Below are 17,969 nucleotides of genomic sequence, written 5' to 3'. Positions count from 1 at the left end.
TTGGCCGCCCTCATGGCGCAGCACTGCTGCATGTCGCCAAACCTCCGGATGATCCTGGAGGCGGCAGCTCAACCGTCGCCCCTCAGATACCGGATCCGGATTCCCTCCAAAAGCGATGACCTCCTCCCGAGTTGCCCCGCTCAAGGTAAGGCCTCCAGCCTCACCCCTAACACACTGCGGGGTTGCACTCCTGGAAGAAGCAGCAGGAGCCACCGAAGGCAGCGGTGGGGAGCTCCATGGCACCATTGCCGTCGGCCTCGAGCCGACGCCCTGGGACGTCGGCGCGCAGGGGGAGGGGAATGCGTGGGGCGCCTGCCCATGCTCCCGGCCCGCCCCGGCTCTCACGCTAGAGGGAGTTGCTGACGCCACAGGTAGTGCCGCCGCCCTAGCCATAGGAGGAGAAGAGGGAGCCGAGGTCACTTGTGCAGGACCCCCTCCCCTAGGCACAGCCGCCGTCATCCGGAATGAGACAACGGTCAGAGCGGGAGAAAGAGGGGGAACCTGCCCAAGCTCCTCCTCCCCTCCCTCAACCGAGGTCAGCACAATGTCAATCACCTCCGGGCCCCCGATCACGGGACCATCAGCAACATCAAAGTCCAGGGTAGCTAGCGTGCGCTCAAGCACGTCATCGGACTCCACCCGATCACTCCAGAGTCTGGGAGGAGCAGAAGCTGGCTCAAACGACCCAAATCTCAGCGTTCATTGGCACCGAAGAGGATTGTGCCGTCCCATCCCCGACGCCTGAGAGACGGACCCCGATCCATTGGACAACTCTTGTCCAACATCATCCACTGGCGCCTCCTTAGCACTTGAATTATCATCTCCCTCATGCATGTCTGCATCAGTCCCATCGATAGCCTCAGAGAAAAGATCAGTATCCTCAAACTCAATATCGAGGTCGAATACTTCTCCCCTATATGTCCACTTAACCACATCAGGAACGAACTCAATATCGCGAACACTCACCAGCAGTCGGGCCACCCCGTGAGCTCGGGTAAAGGCCATGTCCACTCTCTCTAGTTTCCCAACCAAGATACCCAAGCTAGCAATGACCCAAGCATCCTGCATCGGCTTCGAGGGAGCCCCAGAAAAACGCAACCAGACCTGAGTAAGAGGCTTGCCCTGTGGCTCAACCTTCTTCCACTCATGGAACTCCAAGATGCAATCTGTGCCAGGCACTCTGCACAACCCAAAACTCAGAAGTCTTTGTAAATCCTCAACAGAAGGGAAGTCCATCTTATACATATTGGCCTCGAGACTGACTAACTCCCACTAGAAGTCACCTGGCGCTAACTCCTTAAGCCTCTGCACAATCTGAGTCTCAGAGACATCACTCTTGGTAACTTTCACAACCCCGTAGTCATGCTCTGGGTCTCCTCTGGGATCTCCCTCACAATAGGAGACTCAAAGAACATCAACTCAGCACAATACACTCCATAAATGGCAATAGTCGATATCTTTTCACGCAAAATCGGGCATTCCCTCATATCACGTGCTGGCTTGAGGCAGGTATCACAAAGCTCAGTCACACATTCCGCAATAAAGTGGCCCTTCTCGCCACAATGATAGCACAACATCTTCTCCTTCTTGCGAGCCCACTTGGACGCTCTATGAGAATCTGCCTTGTCTGCAGTCTCTACCGAACCTGTCACTATAGTCTCAGTCCCAGGTATGTCAGCATTGGCCAGCATACTGACCACATCCATAGCCTAACCGGACAGCTCCGGCGTCTGACCGGGATCGGCTACCTCCGCGGAGGCCATCGGTCGGACAACGACAGGCGAAGGAGGCTGACGGTTACGGTACCAACCCCCTCGACCTCCACGATGACCATGGTATCCACCTCGCAGCCGATGATCAGGGTCAGATGCCCCCTCAACAAAGCCACCCGGAGGCCATAAAAAGGTCTCTCAGCTGTACCATCGCTCTACCAAGCATATCCACGACCACCACATGTCGATGATCAACCACGGTGTTGGCCATCACCATACGCATTCTGTCCATCATCACCCCATTGTCCCCAGGGCGGCCCATTAGCACCACTGTAAGACGGAGCACGAAGCATACCCGCACCTCCAGCTCCCACATTGTCCGTTTGAGGCTGCGTTGTATTCGTCGGTACTGGCTCAGGCCGTTTTAGGGCCAGGCTCCCGATGTAATGGGGCGGCAGCCTCGGACCTTGTGCACCACTGCCCTGCCCCGCAGCAACCACCGCCACCGGGCCCTGCACCGGTGGTCGAGGCCTGATGTCTACTACACAACCTTCTTCTTGTAGACGTTGTTGGGCCTCCAAGTGCAGAGGTTTGTAGGACAGTAGCAAATTTCCCTCAAGTGGATGACCTAAGGTTTATCAATCCGTAGGCATAGGATGAAGATGGTCTCTCTCAAGCAACCCTGCAACCAAATAACAAAGAGTCTCTTGTGTCCCCAACACACCCAATACAATGGTAAATTGTATAGGTGCACTAGTTCGGCGAAGAGATGGTGATACAAGTGCAATATGGATGGTAGATAAAGGTATTTGTAATCTGAAAATATAAAAACAGCAAGGTAACTAATGATAAAAGTGAGCGTAAACGGTATTGCAATGATAGGAAATAAGGCCTAGGGTTCATACTTTCACTAGTGTAAGTCCTCTCAACAATACTAACATAATTGGATCATAAAATTATCCCTCAACATGCAACAAAGAGTCACTCCAAAGTCACTAATAGCGGAGAACGAACGAAGAGATTATGGTAGGGTACGAAACCACCTCAAAGTTATTCTTTCCAATCAATCCGTTGGGCTATTCCTATAAGTGTCACAAACAGCCCTAGAGTTCGTACTAGAATAACACCTTAAGATACAAATCAACCAAAACCCTAATGTCACCTAGATACTTCAATGTCACCTCAAGTATCCGTGGGCATGATTATACGATATGCATCACACAATCTCAATTCATCTATTCAACCAACGCATAGAACCTCAAAGAGTGCCCAAAAGTTTCTACCGGAGAGTCAAGACGAAAACGTGTGCCAAGCCCTATGCATAGATTCCCAGGGTCACGGAACCCGCAAGTTGATCACCAAAACATACATCAAGTTGCACGTGATATCCCATTGTCACCAACAGATATCCACGGCAAGACATAACATTCAAGTGTTCTCAAATCTTTAAAGACTCAATCCGATAAGATTACTTCAAAGGGGAAACTCAATCCATTACAAGAGAGAAGAGGGGGAAGAAACATCATAGATCCAAATATAATAGCAAAAGCTCGCGATACATCAAGATCGTATCATCCTCAAGAACAGAGAGAGATCAAACACATAGCTACTGGTACATACCCTCAGCCCCGAGGGAGAACTACTCCCTCCTCGTCAATGGAGAGCACCGGGATGATGAAGATGGCCACCAGAGAAGGATTACCCCCTCCGCAGGGTGCTGGAACGGGTCTAGATTGAGTTTCGGTGGCTACGGAGGCTTCGGCGGCGGAACTCCCGATCTATGTTGTCCCCACGGATGTTTTTAGGGTATATGGAGATATATAGGCGGAAGAAGTACGTCGGGGCCCGAGGGGCCCACGAGGCAGGGGGGCGCTGTTGGGTTCGTAGTAATTTCAAAAAAATTCCTACGCACACGCAAGATCATGTGATGCATAGCAACGAGAGGGGAGAGTGTTGTGTACATACCCAACGCAGACCGATGCGGAAGCGCTGACACGACGTAGAGGAAGTAGTCGTACGTCTTCACGATCCAACCGATCAAGTACCGAAACAACACCTCCGAGTTCGAGCACACGTTCAGCTCGATGGCGATCCCCGGACTCCGATCCAGCAAAGTGTTGGGGAAGAGTTCCGTCAGCACGACGGCGTGGTGACGATCTTGATGAACTACAGCAGCAGGGCGTCGCCTAAACTCCGCTACAGTATTATCGAGGAATATGGTGGCAGGGGGCACCGCACATGGCTAGGAAGTAGATCACGTGGATCAACTTGTTGTGTCTTCTGGGGTGCCTCTGCCTCCGTATATAAAGGAGCAGAGGGGAGGAGGCGGCCGGCCAGAGGAGGCGCCAGGAGAGTCCTACTCCCTCTGGGAGTAGGATTCCCCCCCCCCCAATCCTAGTTGGAATAGGATTCGCGGAGGGGGAAAAGAGGAAGAGGGGGCCGGCCACCTCTCCTAGTCCTAATAGGACTAGGGGAAGGGGGAGGCGCGCAGCCCATCTAGGGCAGCCCCTTCTCTTTTCCACTAAGGCCCACTATGGCCCATTTAGCTCCCGGGGGGTTCCGGTAACCCTCCCGGTACTCCGGTAAAATCCCGATTTCACCCGGAACACTTCCGATGTCCAAACATAGGCTTCCAATATATCAATCTTTACGTCTCGACCATTTCGAGACTCCTCGTCATGTCCGTGATCACATCCGGGACTCCGAACAACCTTCGGTACATCAAAATGCATAAACTCATAATGTAACTATCATCGTAACCTTAAGCGTGCGGACCCTACGGGTTCGAGAACAATGTAGACATGACCGAGACATGTCTCCGGTCAATAACCAATAGCGGGACCTGGATGCCCATATTGGCTCCTACATATTCTACGAAGATCTTTATCGGTCAGACCGCATAACAACATACGTTGTTCCCTTTGTCATCGGTATGTTACTTGCCCGAGATTCGATCGTTGGTATCTCAATACCTAGTTCAATCTCGTTACCGGCAAGTCTCTTTACTCGTTACGTAATACATCATCTCGCAACTAACTCATTAGTTGCAATGCTTGCAAGGCTTATGTGATGTGCATTACCGAGAGGGCCCAGAGATACCTCTCCGACAATCGGAGTGACAAATCGTAATCTCGAAATACGCCAACCCAACATTTACCTTTGGAGACACCTGTAGAGCTCCTTTATAATCACCCAGTTACATTGTGACGTTTGGTAGCACACAAAGTGTTCCTCTGGCAAACGGGAGTTGCATAATCTCATAGTCATAGGAACATGTATAAGTCACGAAGAAAGCAATAGCAACATACTAAATGATCGGGTGCTAAGCTAATGGAATGGGTCATGTCAATCACATCATTCTCCTAATAATGTGATCTCATTAATCAAATGACAACACATGTCTATGGTTAGGAAACATAACCATGTTTGATTAACGAGCTAGTCAAGTAGAGGCATACTAGTGACGTTTAGTTTGTCTATGTATTCACACAAGTATTATGTTTCCGGATAATAAAATTCTAGCATGAATAATAAAAATTTATCATGATATAAGGAAATAAAATAATAACATTATTATTGCCTCTAGGGCATATTTCCTTCAGTCTCCCACTTGCACTAGATTCAATAATCTAGATTACACGGTAATGATTCTAACACCCATGGAGCTTTGGTGTTGATCATGTTTTTGCTCGTGGAAGAGACTTAGTCAACAGGTCTGCAACATTCAGATCCGTATGTATCTTGCAATTCTCTATGTCTCCCACCTGGACTAGATCCCTGATGGAATTGAAGCGTCTCTTGATGTGCTTGGTTCTTTTGTGAAATCTGGATTCCTTTGCCAAGGCAATTGCACCAGTATTGTCACAAAAGATTTTCATTGGACCCGATGCACTAGGTCTGACACCTAGATCGGATATGTACTCCTTCATCCAGACTGCTTCATTTGCTGCTTCCGAAGCAGCTATGTACTCCGCTTCACATGTAGATCCCGCCACAACGCTTTGTTTAGAACGGCACCAACTGACAGCTCCACCGTTTAATGTAAACACGTATCCGGTTTGCGATTTTGAATCGTCCGGATCAGTGTCAAAGCTTGCATCAATGTAACCATTTACGATGAGCTCTTTGTCACCTCCATATATGAGAAACATATCCTTAGTCCTTTTCAGGTATTTCAGGATGTTCTTGACCGTTGTCCAGTGATCCACTCCTAGATTACTTTGGTACCTCCCTGCTAGACTTATAGTAAGACACACATCAGGTCTGGTACACAGCATTGCATACATGATAGATCCTATGGCTGAAGCATAGGGAACATCTTTCATTTTCTCTCTATCTTCTGCATTGGTCGGGCATTGAGTCTTACTCAATTTCACACCTTGTAACACAGGCAAGAATCCTTTCTTTGCTTGATCCATTTTGAACCTTTTCAATACTTTGTCAAGGTATGTGCTTTGTGAAAGTCCAATTAAGCGTCTTTATCTGTCTCTATAGATCTTAATGCCCAATATGTAAGCAGCTTCACCGAGGTCTTTCATTGAAAAACTCTTATTCAAGTATCCCTTTATGCTATCCAGAAATTCTATATCATTTCCGATTAGTAATATGTCATCTACATATAATATCAGAAATGCTACAGAGCTCCCACTGACTTTCTTGTAAATACAGGCTTCTCCAAAAGTCTGTACAAAACCAAATGCTTTGATCACACTATCAAAGCGTTTATTCCAACTCCAAGAAGCTTGCACCAGTCCATAAATGGATCGCTGGAGCTTGCACACTTTGTTAGCTCCTTTTGGATCGACAAAACCTTCCGGCTGCATCATATACAACTCTTCTTCCAGAAATCCATTCAGGAATGCAGTTTTGACATCCATCTGCCAAATCTCATAATCATAAAATGCGGCAATTGCTAACATGATTCGGACAGACTTAACCATCGCTACGGGTGAGAAGGTCTCATCGTAGTCAATCCCTTGAACTTGTCAAAAACCTTTTGCGACAAGTCGAGCTTTGTAGATAGTAACATTACCGTCAGCGTCAGTCTTCTTTTTAAAGATCCATTTATTCTCAATTGCTTGCCGATCATTGGGCAAGTCAACCAAAGTCCATACTTTGTTCTCATACATGGATCCCATCTCAGATTTCATGGCTTCAAGCCATTTTGCGGAATCTGGGCTCACCATCGATTCTCCATAGTTCGTAGGTTCATCATGATCTAGTAGCATGACTTCTAGAACAGGACTACCGTACCACTCTGGTGCGGATCTTACTCTGGTTGATCTACGAGGTTCAGTAGTATCTTGTTCTGAAGTTTCATGATCATCATCATTAGATTCCTCACTAATTGGTGTAGGTGTCACAAAAACTGGTTTCTGTGATGTACTACTTTCCAATAAGGGAGTAGGTACAGTTACCTCATCAAGTTCTACTTTCCTCCCACTCAGTTCTTTCGAGAGAAACTCCTTCTCTACAAAGTTTCCGAGTTTAGCAACAAAAGTCTTGCCTTCGGATCTGTGATAGAAGGTGTATCCAATAGTTTCCTTTGGATATCCTATGAAGACACATTTCTCCAATTTGGGTTCGAGCTTATCAGGTTGAAGCTTTTTCACATAAGCATCGCAACCCCAAACTTTCAGAAACGACAACTTTGGTTTCTTGCCAAACCACAGTTCATAAGGCGTCGTCTCAATGGATTTTGATGGTGCCCTATTTAACGTGAATGCGGCCGTCTCTAGAGCATAACCCCAAAATGATAGCGGTAAATCAGTAAGAGACATCATAGATCACACCATATCAAGTAAAGTACGATTACGACGTTCGTACACACCATTACGCTGTGGTGTTCCGGGTGGCGTGAGTTGCGAAACTATTCTGCATTGTTTCAAATGTACACCAAACTCGTAACTCAAATATTCTCCTCCATGATCAGATCGTAGGAATTTTATTTTCTTGTTACGATGATTTTCAACTTCACTCTAAAATTCTTTGAACTTTTCAAACGTTTCAAACTTATGTTTCATTAAGTAGATATACCCATATCTGCTTAAGTCATCTGTGAAGGTGAGAAAATAACGATATCCTCCACGAGCCTCAACATTCATCGGACCACATACATCTGTATGTATGATTTCCAACGAATCTGTTGCTCTCTCCATAGTACCGGAGAACGGTGTTTTTGTCATCTTACCCATAAAGCACGGTTCGCAAGTACCAAGCAATTCATAATCAAGTGGTTCCAAAAGTCCATCAGTATGGAGTTTCTTCATGCGCTTTACACCGATATGACCCAAATGGCAGTGCCACAAATAAGTTGCACTATCATTATCAACTCTGCATCTTTTGGCTTCAACATTATGAATATGTGTGTCACTACTATCGAGATTTAATAAGAATAGACCACTCTTTAAGGGTGCATGACCATAAAAGATATTACTCATATAAATAGAACAACCATTATTCTCTGATTTAAATGAATAAGCGTCTTGCATCAAACAAGATCCAGATATAATGTTCATGCTTAACGCTGGCACCAAATAACAATTATTTAGGTCTAATACTAATCCCGAAGGTAGATGTAGAGATAGCGTGCCGACCGCGATCACATCGACTTTGGAACCATTTCCCACGCGCATCGTCACCTCGTCCTTAGCCAATCTTCGCTTAATCCGTAGTCCCAGTTTCGAGTTGCAAATGTTAGCAACAGAACCAGTATCAAATACACAGGTGCTACTGCGAGCATTAGTAAAGTACACATCAATAACATGTATATCACATATACCTTTGTTCACCTTGCCATCCTTCTTATCCGCCAAATACTTGGGGCAGTTCCGCTTCCAGTGACCAGTCTGCTTGCAGTAGAAGCACTCAGTTTCAGGCTTAGGTCCAGGTTTGGGTTTCTTCTCTTGAGTAGAAACTTGCTTGCTGTTCTTTTTGAAGTTCCCCTTCTTCTTCCCTTTGCCCTTTTTCTTGAAACTAGTGGTCTTGTTGACCATCAACACTTGATGCTCCTTCTTGATTTCTACCTACACAGCTTTCAGCATTGCGAAGAGCTCGGGAATAGTCTTATTCATCCCTTGCATATTATAGTTCATCACGAAGCTCTTGTAGCTTGGTGGCAGTGATTGGAGAATTCTGTCAATGACGCAATCATCTGGAAGATTAACTCCCAATTGAATCAAGTGATTATTATACCCAGACATTTTGAGTATATGCTCACTGACAGAACTGTTCTCCTCCATCTTGCAGCTATAGAACTTATTGGAGACTTCATATCTCTCAATCCGGGCATTTGCTTGAAATATTAACTTCAACTCCTGGAACATCTCATATGCTCCATGATGTTCAAAACATCGTTGAAGTCCCGATTCTAAGCCGTAAAGCATGGCACACTGAACTATCGAGTAGTCATCAGCTTTGCTCTGCCAGACGTTCATAACATCTGGTGTTGCTCCAGCAGTAGGCCTGGCACCCAGCGGTGCTTACAGGACGTAATTCTTCAGTGCAGCAATGAGGATAATCCTCAAGTTACGGACCCAGTCCGTGTAATTGCTACCATCATCTTTCAACTTTGCTTTCTCAAGGAACGCATTAAAATTCAACGGAACAACAGCACGGGCCATCTATCTACAATCAAACATAAACAAGCAATATACTATCAGGTACTAAGTTCATGATAAATTTAGGTTCAATTAAACATATTACTAAAGAACTCCCACTTAGATAGACATCCCTCTAATCCTCTAAGTGATTACGTGATACAAATCAACTAAACCATGTCCGATCATTTCGAGACTCCTCGTCATGTCCGGCTCTCCGGTTTTCTCCGAAATCACCCGGAACACTTCCGGTGTCCGAATATAGCCGTCCAATATATAAATCTTTATGTCTCGACCATTTCGAGACTCCTCGTCATGTCCGTGATCACATCCGGGACTCCGAACTAACTTTGGTACATCAAAAACTCATAAACTCATATAACTGTCATCGAAACCTTAAGCGTGCGGACCCTACGGGTTCGAGAACAATGTAGACATGACCAAGACATGTCTCCGGTCAATAACCAATAGCGGAACCTGGATGCTCATATTGGCTCCCACATATTCTACGAAGATCTTTATCGGTCAGACCGCATAACAACATACGTTGTTCCCTTTGTCATCGGTATGTTACTTGCCCGAGATTCGATCGTTGGTATCTCAATACCTAGTTCAATCTCGTTAACGGCAAGTCTCTTTACTCGTTACGTAATACATCATCTCGCAACTAACTCATTAGTTGCAATGCTTGCAAGGCTTATGTGATGTGCATTACCGAGAGGGCCCAGAGATACCTATCCGACAATCGGAGTGACAAATCGTAATCTCGAAATACGCCAACCCAACATTTACCTTTGGAGACACCTGTAGAGCTCCTTTATAATCACCCAGTTACATTGTGACGTTTGGTAGCACACAAAGTGTTCCTCTGGCAAACGGGAGTTGCATAATCTCATAGTCATAGGAACACGTATAAGTCATGAAGAAAGCAATAGCAACATACAAAACGATCGGGTGCTAAGCTAATGGAATGGGTCATGTCAATCACATCATTCTGCTAACAATGTGATCCTCTTAATCAAATGACAACACATGTCTATGGTTAGGAAACATAACCATCTTTGATTAATGAGCTAGTCAAGCAGAGCCATACTAGTGACGTTTAGTTTGTCTATGTATTCACACAAGTATGATGTTTCCGGATAATACAATTCTAGCATGAATAATAAACATTTATCATGATATAAGGAAATAAAATAATAACATTATTATTGCCTCTAGGGCATATTTCCTTCACATATATACGTCAGAGAGCTGAGAGTTGTTGGAGGAAGAAATTCGACTTTTCACGATGGCGATCGATCTGGGCGAGTTCGTCCTATGATATACATTTTTCACGCACGATGGACTCGCCCAACTTGACCATCACCGGAAGTCAAAATATCCGTGAGATAGTGTCCATCATGATTAATTTGCTTAGAAGTAATCTTTGATGTTTGCTTCTTATGCTATTTTTCATTGTGTGATGAAAGGTGTTAGCACCAATCGATTTCGCGGCTATGGATTCCTCCGACGGTGCATCTTCCATTAGGGTCGACTACTGGTCAAGGAGAAGCTCGCCGACGACCTCTTGGCAGCACTCATTGAGAAGCACATGCACCTGATCCTAATAAAGTATTTTGAGGATCCGGGCAAGAAGAATCCGCCACCTAAGGAGAAGAAGGCCTCACCAGGTAAGGAGTGTGACGACTCGATGCCACTGAGTCCACTGACGTACATTCCCGACGACGCTTGGTCCTCCACCGTGGGGGATGCCCCGACGTGCTCTGACTCCACGATAACCGGTTTCACCGACTACACCACCAAGTAGTCCACCTAGATAGTTTGGCATTGATTTAGTGATATAGTCATGTAGGTGTTGAAATGGACTTCTTAGATTGCCACATGCGATGATTTTGATTGTATTAGTGATGAACGCTTTACGTGGATTATGTATGATGTGATATTTTTAACCTTGCATTCCTTCTCTGCCTTTTTTCTCTATCTTTTGTAGATGAAGTGGTCTACGGTGTGCAGAGGTATATGTCCAGGAGTCTACGATTCATGGTCTGATTGCAATGAAAAATTGATTTACTATGAAGGTAGCTCCCACAACTCATTCAATAGCAGAGAGAAGGCAGGGTATCATTACAATCAGTATTTGCTTAAGCAGAAGAGAAAATCTGAATTAGTGGGTTCAGTGGATGGGTTCACTGGATGTGCTAGCCAAAAACGGCTTAACGGGTTCGGTGGATGGAAGAACTTGATAATTCTTCTTCAGTTTTTGATAATTGTGGTGTTGCTTTTATCTTGATGGTTCACTGGATGTGCTAGCCAGAACTTTATTGTTTAGTAAGTAGGCATTTGTACTAAAGAGCTACCTTATGATCTCAAAAGAAATTTGTGTGAACTATTTTATGTAATGGTTATGTGATTTTGTTGTTAGACATTGAGACTTGAAATGCTTGCTTGTATATTGTATATATACTTTTGCGGCGGGGATCCGAAGAAAAGGAGTAAAAAGTTGTCTGGGAATGTATCTTTGTTGAGAGCAGCTCTCGTCAAAGTGGCACGCTGATAGTTGGTTGTGGCATGTTTGCCGAGAGACACTCTCGGCAAAGTGGCATGCGCTGGCGGTTGGCTATGGCATCTTTGCCGAGAGTTACTCTTGGCAAATAGCTAACGGAACCAGTCGACGTGAAAGTCACTTTATTTTGCCGAGTTATACTGTTTGGCTCTCGGCAAAGTTTTTGCCGAGTGCCCGTATCGTAGCTCCGGGCAAATTCCTGTTTGCCTGAGAGGTGTACGCCGGGTGGCTTTTGCCAAGTGTAGCACTCAGCAAAGGCTTTGCCGGCGTGGATAGGCCCTTTGCCGAGTGTCGGTGTCAAAACCGGCGGATCTCGGTTAGGGGGTCCCGAACTGTGCGTCTAGGCCGGATGGTAACAGGAGACAAGGGACACGGAGTTTTACCCAGGTTCGGGCCCTCTCGATGGAGGTAAAACCCTACGTCCTGCTTGATTAATATTGATGATATGGGTAGTACAAGAGTAGATCTACCACGAGATCGAGGAGGCTAAACCCTAGAAGCTAGCCTATGGTATGATTGTTAATGTGTATGTTGTCCTACGGACTAAAACCCTCCGGTTTATATAGACACCGGATAGGGTTAGGGTTACATAGAGTCGGTTACAATGGTAGGAGATCTTCATATCCGTATCGCCAAGCTTGCCTTCCACGCCAAGGAAAGTCCCTTCCGGACACGGGACGGAGTCTTCAATCTTGTATCTTCATAATCCAGGAGTCCGGCTGAAGGTATAGTCCGACTATCCGAACACCCCCTAATCCAAGACTCCCTCAGTAGCCCCTAAACCAGGCTTCAATGACGACGAGTCCGGCGTGCAGATTGTCTTCGGCATTGCAAGGCGGGTTCCTCCTCCAAGTACTTCATAGAAGATTTTGAACACAAAGATAGTGTCCGGCTCTGCAAAATAAGTTTCCACATATTCCCATAGAGAGAATAACATTTACACAAATCTAATCTGCTGACATATTCTATAGTGTGACATCACACCACGGCCAAGCTTTTATTCCAACCATTTTACTGTCCCATCTTAGCGCGTTATGCGAGGCGATTTCCTTGGCACGTCTTGTTAGAGCAGAGATTGTGTCCCCTTATTCCGGGATTCTCATCAATATGGGCGTGGGTAACCCAACCACGCCATTGATTACGGCGCTTGGAGATAAGCGAGTTTTACCAGGCTGGTGGGGACACGTAGTTGCGTCCACCCATATAAGGGGATAAGGATCCACCTTTTCACCTACACCTTCTTCCTCCTTCGCCTATCCATTCTTGCGCACTCGAGCTCCAGCACCCAAGTCCGCACTCCCCACCTCAACCTTCTCCAGCCATGTCCGGAGCGGGAGGCAAGTGGATGGTCTCTTCCGTCATGGAGGGACACATCAAAAAGCTGAGGAAGGTCGGATACCTGTCTAACGACATCGCGTACCAGCTTCCCGAAAAGGAACAGCTCATCCCCACCCCTAGGCCCCATGGGAGGGTGGTGTTTCTCCCCCATTTCCTCCGCGGACTGGGCTTCCCTCTCCACCCATTTGTCCGAGGGCTCATGTTCTACTACGGCCTGGATTTCCACGATCTGGCCCCGAACTTTGTCCTCAACATCTCGGCGTTTATCGTCGTGTGCGAGGCCTTCCTCCGCATCCGCCCCCATTTCGGCCTATGGCTCAAGACTTTCAACGTCAAGCCGAAGATGGTGTGCGGTAGCCAGGCGGAGTGCGGAGGTGCCATGGTGGGCAAGATGGCCAACGTCCTCTGGCTCGAAGGCTCCTTTGTGGAGACCCTGAAGGGGTGGCAATCGGGGTGGTTTTACATCACCGAGCCGTGCGACGCCGAATGGGTCGCACCCCCCGAGTTCCGGTCCGGACCCCCAATGCGGCTCACGTCCTGGAAAGAGACGGGCCTGTCGTGGGGTAAAAAAGGAGAGCTGACCGGACTCCAAACATGCGTCAAAACCCTGGTGGACAAGAAGCTCAAACTTGTCAATGTAGTCCAGGTTATGCTCATCCGCTTGATCCTCCCATGCCAATAACGGGCTTTCAACCTGTGGGAGTTCGACCTGGCGCGGCACCAGACTCTGAACAGGCTCTTCGACACGACGTACGAAGATGCCTGGAAGGTGATTTTCAAGGGCGCCGAGGCTCCCGCATCCGCTACTGAGGATCGCGGATTCAGTGCGCAGCGTCACGCTCTCTCGGTAAGCTGTTTTTTCCTTTTACAGGGTGTCAGTTTTTCATAGTTTGACTCCATGCGGGATCTAAACTCCCTTACCTTTGATAGGATTGGCAGGTGACGTCCAGACAGATCAACTGTCCAGCTCCTTTGCCCGAAGGCCCAGCGGACGCTCTCTTGGCGAAGCTGCCGGTTCCGGCACCCTATGTGGTGCCGGAGAAGAAGGTCAAGAAGAAGGCCACAGGGACTCAAAAGAGTGCCCGACACCCGGAGGTGTCGGATTCATCATCCGACGAATCCAAGACGCACTCCTCCCATGAAGACGAGGAGGAGGAAGAAGAGACCCCTCCCCCTCCAGCGGGGGAAGGGAATAAAAGGAAGGCCGCCCCAACTAGGGAGGCCGAAGGGTCCAAGAAGGGGAAAACCCTTCCTCCGGACTGCTCCACCGACGCCGACGGCGGCGGAGAGGAGTGGGCGCCTAGGGCCAAGCCCCTGGCAAAATCGTAAGTATCCGGATACCAGAGTAATTCATAGTATTCATTTATTGCACAGCTTCCCCTTATGTCGAATATGTTTATGCAGCCCACCCAAAGACCGGCTCGACGCGTCGTCGAGCGGCTCACTGGACTCGTCGGATGTGAACTCGCTTCCGACGGCTTCCTCCCCCCGCCCTGCGGACGACACCAAAGTGTTGTCCCAACAGGTCCCAATCCGGGAGGAGGTGGTCTTGGAGGCGCCGCGAGGCGACCTCCAGGACTCCACGAGTAAAGGGGATGAAACCCCTCATGGCTCCAAGTCCGGCTCTAGGACGGACACAGCTCCGGAACCTTCAAAGGTTCCAAAGTCCGGCGGGGGACCTCCTTCCAAGAGGAGCAAGTCCACCGTGCCGGCGGCCCCCGTCCAACCGGAGGCGCCGGACAATATGTTGGAGGCGCTCCAAGGCGCCTCCATCAACGAGGAGCACCACACTATTATGCGTGCGGTGGTCCAGAAGGTTCAGTCCGCCAAGAGCGGACTGACTGAAGCTTGTACTGGCCTTTTGACAGGCTTTGAGGTAAGTAAAGAATGTGTAAATAATAGTACCACATAGATAGTAGCCCCTGATGCTCTGTTTAGCGTTCGGGAAGAAAAGCCGAATAGAGGATCAAATATAATTCGTAGGAGTCTAACAAAAATGAGTCATATGCAGGCGTGCCTGCTTGCGTCCACCGCATTGACTGTGGAGGTGGACACGCTAAAGCAGAACCTCGAGCGGTTCGAGCAAGAGCTCGGTCGTGCCAAGAAGCAGCTCGAGGACAATGAAGGTAAGAAATACCTTGTTTTTGAATATATATAAAAAGGTGCAATTGCAAAAAAAATGACAGGATTATCATGGCTAATGTAGGGGCCACGTCTGAGGTGGCGACCCTTAAGCAAGCGATGGTCGAGGCCGAGAAGAGGGCGGCCTTGGAGCGCACCGAGCGGGAGAAGTGTGAGGCCGAGGTTGGCAAGGTGCGGCAAGAGCTCCAGGCTCTCATGGAAAAACATGAGAGTTTGGAGCTTGACTCAAAGACGCGAGCGTCCGAGCCCGCGGTGGCTATTGAAAATGCCAGGTCTGCCAAGGCCAAATCCCAGAAGACCCTCCAGGAGTTGGATGAGGTGAAGAAGTTAGCGGTGGGTAAGGCATTCTTTATGCAAAGCAAACACATAAACGTGAGTTATTTGTTACTTACCCGAATCCGGAGCCCTCCAGGAGCGTTCCCAGATCTCCCCCGGAGTGTGTCCGATGCCGCCGCATTCTATCGAGCCGAGGAAGGCAGCTCGACAGAGAAGGTATTCTGGTCTCAGTATGCTGAGGCCGGACACCCCGTTAAACATTTGCAAAATCCTCAAAAACCTAATAGAAAAAAGTTACGGGGCTTTTAAGATCTAGAGTGGAAAAAATTGAAAAATATTCAAACAGTGGGCAAACTGTGGTCAAACAATGGTCAAACTAATTATTCTAGAATATTAGTGTTACTAAATAATTATTTTAGTTATTTCAATTTTGGTCAAATCTGGTCAAAATGTGGTCAAACAATGGTCAAACTAATTATTCAAAAAATATTAGTGTTACTAAATAATTATTGTTTTTAAAACAATAGTTTCAAACTCAAACAGTGAAATGTGTCACTTCATGCTCAAGCAAAATTCCTGAAGGTTAATAGGATTGACATCTTACTATTGTCAGGAAAACAACAAGTGCAGACTCGGAAACGAAGGAGAATAGAACCTGAAAGTTAAGTTTGCTCGGGCTGGAGTAGTGAGAGGGATGGGTGACCGGTCGGGAAGTTAGATGATTTGGAATGAGTGATCCACACTTGAGAAGTTAAGAGAGGTGATTAGAGACTAAATCATCAAATAATTCAGAAAAATAAAAAATAAAAAAAATCAAAATTTTAATCCAAAATTTTCAAAAAAAATTCAAAAAAAAAAACCTTTAGTACCAGTTGGTAACACCAACCGGTACTAAAAGTCCCCCGTACCAGGGCGCGAGCTCACGCCACATGGTGGCACTTTAGCGCCGGTTCGTGCCGAACCGGTACTAAAGGGGGGGGCCTTTAGTGCTGAAATGTTAGTGCCGGTTCCATAACCGGCACTAAAGGCCCTTACAAACCGGTACTAATGGTCCATTTTCTACTAGTGACCATCATGCTAACAAAACTCTCCCTCGACCTCAGCTGGATCTAGAGTTCGAGGGACGTCACCGAGATGAACGTGTGCAGATCGCGAAGGTGCCATGCGTTCGGTACTTGCTCGGTTGGATCGCGAAGACATTCGACGACATCAACCGCATTACTCAACGCTTCCGCTTTCGGTCTACAAGGGTATGTAGACATACTCTCCCCCTCTTGTTGCTATACATCTCCTAGATAGATCTTGCATGATCCTAGGAAAAATTTTGAAATACTGCATTCCCCGACACTTGTGATATACATTTGTCACATCTGATGGACTCGCCCAGCTTGACCATCACAGAAAGTCGAAATATCTGTGAGATAGTGTCGACCATATATACCACCACCAGAGAGAGTTCCACCATATTGTTGGGAAACGTAGTAATTTCAAAAAAATTCCTACGCACACGCAAGATCATGGTGATGCATAGCAACGAGAGGGGAGAGTGTGATCTACGTACCCTTGTAGACCGACAGTGGAAGCGTTAGCACAACGCGGTTGATGTAGTCGTACGTCTTCACGGCCCGACCGATCAAGCACCGAAACTACGGCACCTCCGAGTTTTAGCACACGTTCACCTCGATGACGATCCCCGGACTCCGATCCAGCAAAGTGTCGGGGAAGAGTTCCGTCAGCACGATGGCGTGGTGACGATCTTGATGTTCTACCGTCGCAGGGCTTCGCCTAAGCACCGCTACAATATTATCGAGGATTATGGTGGAAGGGGGCACCGCACACGGCTAAGAAAACAATCACGAGGATCAACTTGTGTGTCTAGGGGTGCCCCCTGCCCCCGTATATAAAGGAGCAAGGGGAGGAGGCCGGCCGGCCCTATAGGCACCCCAAGGAGGAGTCCTCCTCCTAGTAGGAGTAGGACTCCTACTAGGAGGGGGAAAGGAAGTGGGGAGAGGAAAGGAAGTGGGGAGGGAAAAGGAAAGGGGGGCGCCGCCCCCCCCCCCCCTCTCCTAGTCCAATTTGGACCAGGGGGGAGGAGGCGCACGGCCCACCCTGGCTGCCCCTCTCTCTCTCCACTAAGGCCCATATGGCCCATTACTTCTCCCGGGGGGTTCCGGTAACCCTTCGGCTCTCCGGTTTTCTCCGAAATCACCCGGAACACTTCCGGTGTCCGAATATAGCCATCCAATATATAAATCTTTATGTCTCGACCATTTCGAGACTCCTCGTCATGTCCGTGATCACATCCGGGACTCCGAACTAACTTCGGTACATCAAAAA

This window comes from Triticum urartu, chromosome 2 (assembly GCF_003073215.2).
Source record: "Triticum urartu cultivar G1812 chromosome 2, Tu2.1, whole genome shotgun sequence".
NCBI lineage: Eukaryota > Viridiplantae > Streptophyta > Magnoliopsida > Poales > Poaceae > Triticum > Triticum urartu.
The sequence above is the reverse complement of the archived record's forward strand: the minus strand, read 5'-3'. Positions refer to the sequence as shown.